The 7,292-nt window shown below is 51.0% G+C and overlaps 1 pseudogene; it reads left to right on the top strand.

Annotated features, from left to right (window-relative positions):
* The first annotated feature begins 3,673 nt into the window (after positions 1 to 3,673).
* LOC119356457 lies at positions 3,674 to 6,773 on the top strand (annotated as a pseudogene).
* The last annotated feature ends 519 nt before the right edge of the window (positions 6,774 to 7,292 follow it).

Consider the following 7,292-nt stretch of genomic DNA (forward strand, 5'->3'; position numbering starts at 1 on the left):
TGCATCTCCTGGACGGTCTCGTGAAGGATTACTACTCCATCAAGTATATTTCGTCCTTGCATGAAAGCTATTTGGGATGGCTGAACAACATGATCGGTGACCGTGTTGAGCCTATTAGTCGCAAATTTGGTGAAGATTTTGAAGTTGACATTAAGGAGGCAAATCGGTCTGAACTGTTGAATCTGTTCAGCCTCCTTAGTCTTTGGCAACAAAACAATCCCGCCAAAATTAAGCCTAGATAGGTCTAGTTGGCCGGCACGAAAAAATTGAACAACTCCATTAGGTCAGTCTTGATGACATCCCAGAAGTTCTGATAGAACTCCGCGGGGAAACCATCAGGGCCTGGAGCTTTGTTATGTTCCATTTGGAACACCGCAGCTCGCACCTCCTCTTCAAAGAAAGGTGTCGTCAGGATATCATTCTCTTCTTCTGTGACTTGTGGAATGTTATCTGTTTGGGTCTCATCTAGAGTGAAGTTCCCTTCCTCTGGAGCTCCAAATAGACACTTGTTGTATTTGGTTATATAACGCTTGAGCTCTGCCTGACCCTCGATCCGTCCCTCATCCTATTGGATGCTAAAAATACACTTCTTCCTATGCCGCCCATTGGTGGCCATTTGAAAATATCGTGTATTGTTGTCTCCCTCCAAAATGAATTGGATACCTGATCTTTGATACCACTTGATTTCCTCTTCTTGCAATAGACGTGCAATCTGCTCATTGGATTAATTTTTCATATCAATCTCCTGTTGAGACAAAATGCGAGTCTCTGCTATTTTGTCGAGGTCACCTATAATAGTGGAAAGGTGTTGCTTTTCTTTTTTATACATACCACTTGTGTGTTTGGACCATCCAGTTAGGAACCGCCTCATGGCTCGAATTTTGAAGTTCCATCTTTGAATTGGTGTGCGACCAACGGTAGGCCTCTCCCATAAATTCTTAACTATATCCGCAAAACCATCCCAATTCAAATTTGAATGGACGGCGAACAGTGGGAGAGGTAGTAGAGTTAGAATCAAGAATGATGGGTGCATGGTCCGAAAGTGACTCAATACGCTCTAGGGAACGCACTGTTACCATAGGGAATTTTAATTCCCATCCGGTATCCATGAGTACCCGATCGAGTTTCTCGTATGTCGGCATCGGACGGTTGTTGGTCCAAGTGAACTGTCGCCCCGACATACTAGCTTCTCGAAGATTCAAACTGTCAATTACAGCGTTGAATAAGAAAGGCCAGTGTGTGTCAAAACGATCATTATTTTTCTCTTCCTTGTATCTAAGGATATTGAAGTCGCCTCCAATAAGCATTGGATGGGGGTTATCCTTAGCCAAGTTCATCAATTCCCGAAGGAAAGTGGATTTATACTCATCTTGGACAACCCCATAGACTGCGACCAGGCTCCATGTATAATTGTCAGCTCTATTTCATAGGTGGAATTTGATGTGAAATTCACCAACCGAAAAAGCTAACAAGTCCATGGTTGTGGTCTGTATCCCAAGTAACATTCCTCCGGACCTTCCACGTGGTGGTAAGCAATGCCATGTGTAGTCCAAACCACCTGATAGGTGATCAAAGACATGTGCACGAAAGTCACATTTACCTGCCTCGGAAATTGCCACAAAATCTAACCCATGGTCACGCACACAGTCACCGACGTGTTTATGTTTAGCCAAGTCTGAAACCTCTGCTATTCCAAAACATGCCTCTCATGTGAAAACTCGGGTCAGGTTGGATACCTTCGCTTTCTTGGGCGGTTTTTGTTTCTTTTTTGAGGAGTGGGATTTTGATTTACGCGAGGACGCGGTGAAGTCACAAAACATGGACCCAAGTCGTGTGTCATCTAATCCGACTTCAGTTACCACACCAAGTGGGAGAGAAGCAAACCCTCATAAGCAGTCGTCGGTTCCTCCTCCTCGGTTTCGGGGTATGGTAGGGGGCTCGAACACTTTGGAGAAACCTTTAATCGGTCTATCTCCATGTGTTTAAGCGCCCCCACCGAAATGCACACATCGTTGTCATTTTTTATAATTTTAAGTCCAACATTATTTAAATTAGAAGAAATACGAGAATCAGAAAATGAAAGAAATGATTTATTGCAAGGTGTACCTGTAGGAGGGTCGAGGTTACGCTGCGCCTGACGCCGCATCGTCTTGGAGAGCGAGCACTCATCTGTGGCCGAGGACCCGGCAGCAGAGGTGAAGTGACGACCACTGCGCCGTAACGGAGTATCCATCAGCTTGGTTGGAGTAGAATGGAGTGCTGGTTGCAGCGTTGGAGAAGACGGAGGCGATCCCAACGGTGCAGCAGCCCCTGGCTCCATTAGAACGCCAGCAACGGGTGACGAGGATAGCTCCATGTTGCGCCCCGTGGCTGGACCAAGTGTCACCGCAGCAGCTAGATCACGGCTCGGCGCGCTTTGCAGCGAGGGCGACGATGCGGGTGATTGCAGAACCTTTGCCTGAGCAGTCATGGGCTGTACTGGGCGTCCATCGCCGGTAGTTGTTGACGAGTCCAGCTCAGCGACAATGGCACCCTGTAGAGCATCTCCAACAGAAGCGCTATATAAGCGACGCGCGGTATAAAAATTGCTTTTAGCGCGCGCGGACCTGGTTTGGAGTCTCCAGCGGCCGCACAAAAAACGCGCGTGCGCTATAACTAATGTAGCGCGCGCATCAAAAAGGCATCGCGCGCAGCATATTTAGTGCGCCCGGTCGCGCGCGCTGCAAACTCTGAGCTGCTGCAGATGGGACCGCTTGATTAGGGCTGCTGGACTCGCGCGCGCAGCATATTTTACAGCGCTTGTTGGAGCAAACGTCTTCTAGCACCCTAAAAAAACTACTTGCGCGTTGTAAACCCGTTTTTTGGGCGCCACGCATTGGGCGGCTGTTGGAGATGCTCGTAGCGTCGGTTGCACAGAGCCATGCAACCCCACGGGTGAGTTCTTGTTGGCTGATACAGTTGCACCCATGCAAGCATGCATGTCGGTGCGTGGAGATTCCACGGCCGCCACTCGCGACGTCCTGAGCAAAGGCAGCTCATTCTGCAGAAGAGGTTGGTGCAGCGGTGTACCAAGGTTGACGGATACCCGAGGCGGCGCCGGCAACAACGACGGCGAAGTGTAACCTGCAACAATCTCGCCAAGCATGTTCGAAGGCCCTATAGTGTGATGCAGTTCAGACAACGGCACGGCGAGAGATGCAGTCAGCATAGGAACCGGAGTGCTCGAGCTCGAGTTCGGAGGAGGATTCACCCTCGCAGAGTTTCCTTTCTTTACTTTTTTGCTAACATCACCATCGTTAATTTCATCATATACTTGGCTCAAGCACAGAGAAATATTTTTCTACTATGCACCACTTTATCCATTCAAATGTAGTACAATTTTTTTTCAGAAAAAGGGACCAAAATATTGCTTTGTCTCGTATTGGTAGGTCCGACACCACTTTGGCAATTTCAACGCCGAGCTGTCTATCTCCAGACTGTAAATAAGCCTCGTGATTCGTGCACGCGAGACCCCACACGAAATCTCAACCGGGTCTTCGATCTTGTACGGCCCTGATGGAAGCGACCAGCCTGCCAACGGCACCTTCTCAGAGCCGACACAAAAACAGCTTCGATATAAAGCGCGCGATTCGCATTCTCCTACGGTGCTGTCAGTTCACTCCCGGCCTTGTCAGACAGCTCCACCACACTCTTCCTACTCCGGCTAGCCGCTCCGATGGCGCTCCGGCACCTGTTCGCCGTTGCCGTTGCCGTCGCCGCGCTTGCATTGGACGTAGCGGCGGCCAGCGGAGGTTCCGCGGCGCTAGGGGTGAACTACGGCCAGGTGGCCGACAACCTGCCGTCGCCGCAGGCGGCGGCCGTGCTCCTCCGCGCGCTGAACGCCACCAAGGTCAAGCTGTACGACGCGGACGCGCGCGTGCTCAGCGCGTTCGCCGGCTCCGGCGTGGACTTCACCGTGGGGCTGCCCGACAACATGGTCCCGCGCCTGGCGTCCGACCCCTCGGCCGCCGCGGCCTGGGTCCGCACCAACATCCTCCCGCACCTCCCAGCGACGTCCATCACCGCGGTCATCGTCGGCAACGAGGTGCTGACGGGCTCCGACGCCACCATGCTGCGCTCCCTCCTCCCGGCGATGCAGTCGCTCCACGCGGCGCTGGCCGCGTGCAACCTCACCTCCCGCGTCGCGGTCACCACCGCGCACTCCCTCGCCGTGCTCTCCTCCTCCTTCCCGCCCTCCTCCGCCGCGTTCCGGCACGACCTCCTCCCCTACATCACGCCGCTGCTCGCCTTCCTCGCCAAGACCGGCTCGCCGTTCCTCGTGAACGCGTACCCGTACTTCGCCTACAAGGCCGACCCGGGCACGGTGGACCTGGACTACGTGCTGTTCGAGCCGAGCGCGGCCGCCGTGGTGGACTCCGCCACGGGTCTGCGGTACGGCAACATGCTGCACGCGCAGTTGGACCGTGGACGCCGTGCGCGCCGCGATCTGCGCCGCCGACTACGGGCGGGCGGTGGAGATCCGGGTGTCGGAGACCGGGTGGCCGTCGCAGGGGGACGGCGACGAGGCCGGCGCCACGCCGCAGAACGCGGCCAGGTACAACGGGAACCTGATGCGGCTGGTGGCGCAGGGGAAGGGCACGCCGGCGGCGCCCGGGGAGCCGCTGCAGGTGTGTTGTTGCCGCTCTCTCTCACGCTAGACTGGAGGTAGACGCATCACTTTTTTCTGGCGACCAACGCCCCGGCGCTCAAACGCCCCTTTTCTTTCTGCTGGCTGAGGTTACATCAACGATTACAAGGCCTTTTGTAGCCATACAGCGACGTAGCGCCCATGCAACTCTTCCGGCCGATACGCGCACGTACACAACAAACTCCATATGCATTTACACATGCAGATTGATCCGTACGTTCCGGCCGCGCGGACGACGCACTGCTATACGCACGACGCGGCTGCCTCCAACGGCCCCTGCTGCATGCACTAACAAACTGCAGACTAACTCAAACTGGCACAAGTACGAACTCGTGCACTTAGACCTACACGCACGCTTGCCACGCTTTCGTTGTGTCCCGCACGTCCCACGCGCATCCGACGTGTCTGACGAGCCCGACAACATCAATGCGTCACACACGTCCCGCGCGCACCCGACGCGTCCGACGAGCCCGACACCACCGGTGCGTCCCGCACGTCCCGCGCGAATCCGTTGCGCCCGACGAGCCCAACCACACACGCCTACATCGCGGTCCTGCCGCGCCTGACACGCCCGACGCGCGCCTATACACGCACCCGACGCGTCCAACACTGGCACCGCGGCTTATTCCGGCCAACAAGGTGTACGTGTTCGCCCTGTTCAACGAGGACCAGAAACCCGGGCCGGCGTCGGAGCGGCACTACGGCCTGTTCAAGCCGGACGGCACGCCGGCATACGGCGTCAGCGTCAAGGCGCCGACGATCAAAGGCTTGAAGGGTAGCGGCAATGGGGACGGCGGCGGCAGCGGAAACGGCATGGATAGTGGCGTCGGGATGGTGGTGGGGGAAGGGCCCGCCGGGAGGGACGGGTTCGCCGTCGGCCCGGGCACCATTTCTGATGCGACGCACAAGGTACGTGATTACACGTCGTAATGCATTACCTATGCTAACTGAATTTGATATATAATAAAAAAGCAGAATATTATTTTGATAATGTTAGCTTTTCTGGCTAGTGTGGCTCACTCTTTCAGGATATAATGCACACTGCTGAATAATAATTACCGACAAAGAAGCTGCGCCAATCAATGCTAGATACATCCGTTTGAGCGATAAATAATATGAATCGGAGGGAGTACTATACTCTGATGCTGTGATTAGTATGTGAAGTTAGGAGAAATACACTTGTGTTCCTGGTGGTATATGCACCCTATATGGGGATTTATTTTTAATTTTTTTAATAAAAAGTCAAAATAGGTAAGAACTATTTTGACAAAATACTTGACTTACTTTTGCACTAGTATAAAAATCCCGACGAAAAAAAAAACAAAAGTTGACCTCACAGCAAAAAAGACAAAATTTATTTGCTATTATAGGTCACTATTCACACTATTTTAGCCAAAAATTTGTCTTTTTTGAAAAAAAGTCAAAGGGATATTTTTTTCGTGGATTTTTTTTCTCACGAATACAATAGAAGGTCAAGTTTATTTCAAAAATATTTTCAAGAATTTTTGACTTTTTGTTGAATTACTAAATTTTTTTCCCATATAGGGTGCATATGTCCCCATAGACCAAAAGTTCCCCTCCGTGAAGTTAGTCGATATACACATTTGAATATTTGATGTCAGAAATTAAGATGCCATGCAAAATTTGTTCACACATACGAAAGCAAATGGATAGATAGATCTAGTCATCCAGTGTGCAACCAATCATGCTGGGCACCAAGTAAAGTTGCATGCCGTGTGCTAGCTAGGCCAGCATACCAGAGCAGTGGAATTTATGCTAGCCCTCCTTTACAATCAATGCTTTTGTTTTCCACTTTGGAATCATGTAGACATATCTCACTTTACTTCATGTTGATGCTCCTGCTTTCGTTATATGTAGGTGAGGAGGTGGCGGTGGACGGAAAGCTTGGCGGCCATGGCCGCCGTTCTCGCCATGGTGTCGTGGTCATGAGTCATGACTGTGTCGAGACGACGACGTATGTATGTAGAGAGAGACATGTTGCAGATTGCGCACAGGCTATATATTGATTCATTGAATTCTTTTCTTCTTCTTTATTTGTCCGGACAACCAGTATGTATGATTGGTCTTCCCGTGTTGTAGTAGCTGTGTAGAAGAAGAGTTAAAAAAAACACCGATATATATATACCACGTTGGTTGATGCCATTGCCCCACTGATCAGATTCATGCCTGGTTTGTTTTAGCGTATGATAGATTTGCCCCATGAGATTCAGATTGAATTTGCGACACTTTATCAGAAATCACACTAAAATATCAACATGTAGCCCTTCATCTGAGAGCTGTTGAGTGTGGTGCTGTTTCCTATCAGCCTAGCTCTCCGTATCCACATGAACTGCTGTATGTATTAACTAGATCCAATGTACTGTTATAATTCTGCCTTTGAGTTGCATCGTTTGGTATTGTATCAATCACTCCACTTTAGCTGCCAACCACTAATGCTTCATGTGGTGTTTAATCTTAAGATAAGTTTGAGAAATGAAACTTGTACTGATTAGCAGAAGAAAGGTTATGATGGTCAGGCTCAGGTCCCAGATTGTGCTCCCCTTTTGATTCTGTAAATGCCAGCCATGCTCTTTTTTTCCTTTAC

The sequence above is a fragment of the Triticum dicoccoides genome, chromosome 1A (genome assembly GCF_002162155.2).
Source record: "Triticum dicoccoides isolate Atlit2015 ecotype Zavitan chromosome 1A, WEW_v2.0, whole genome shotgun sequence".
Taxonomy (NCBI): Eukaryota; Viridiplantae; Streptophyta; class Magnoliopsida; order Poales; family Poaceae; genus Triticum; species Triticum dicoccoides.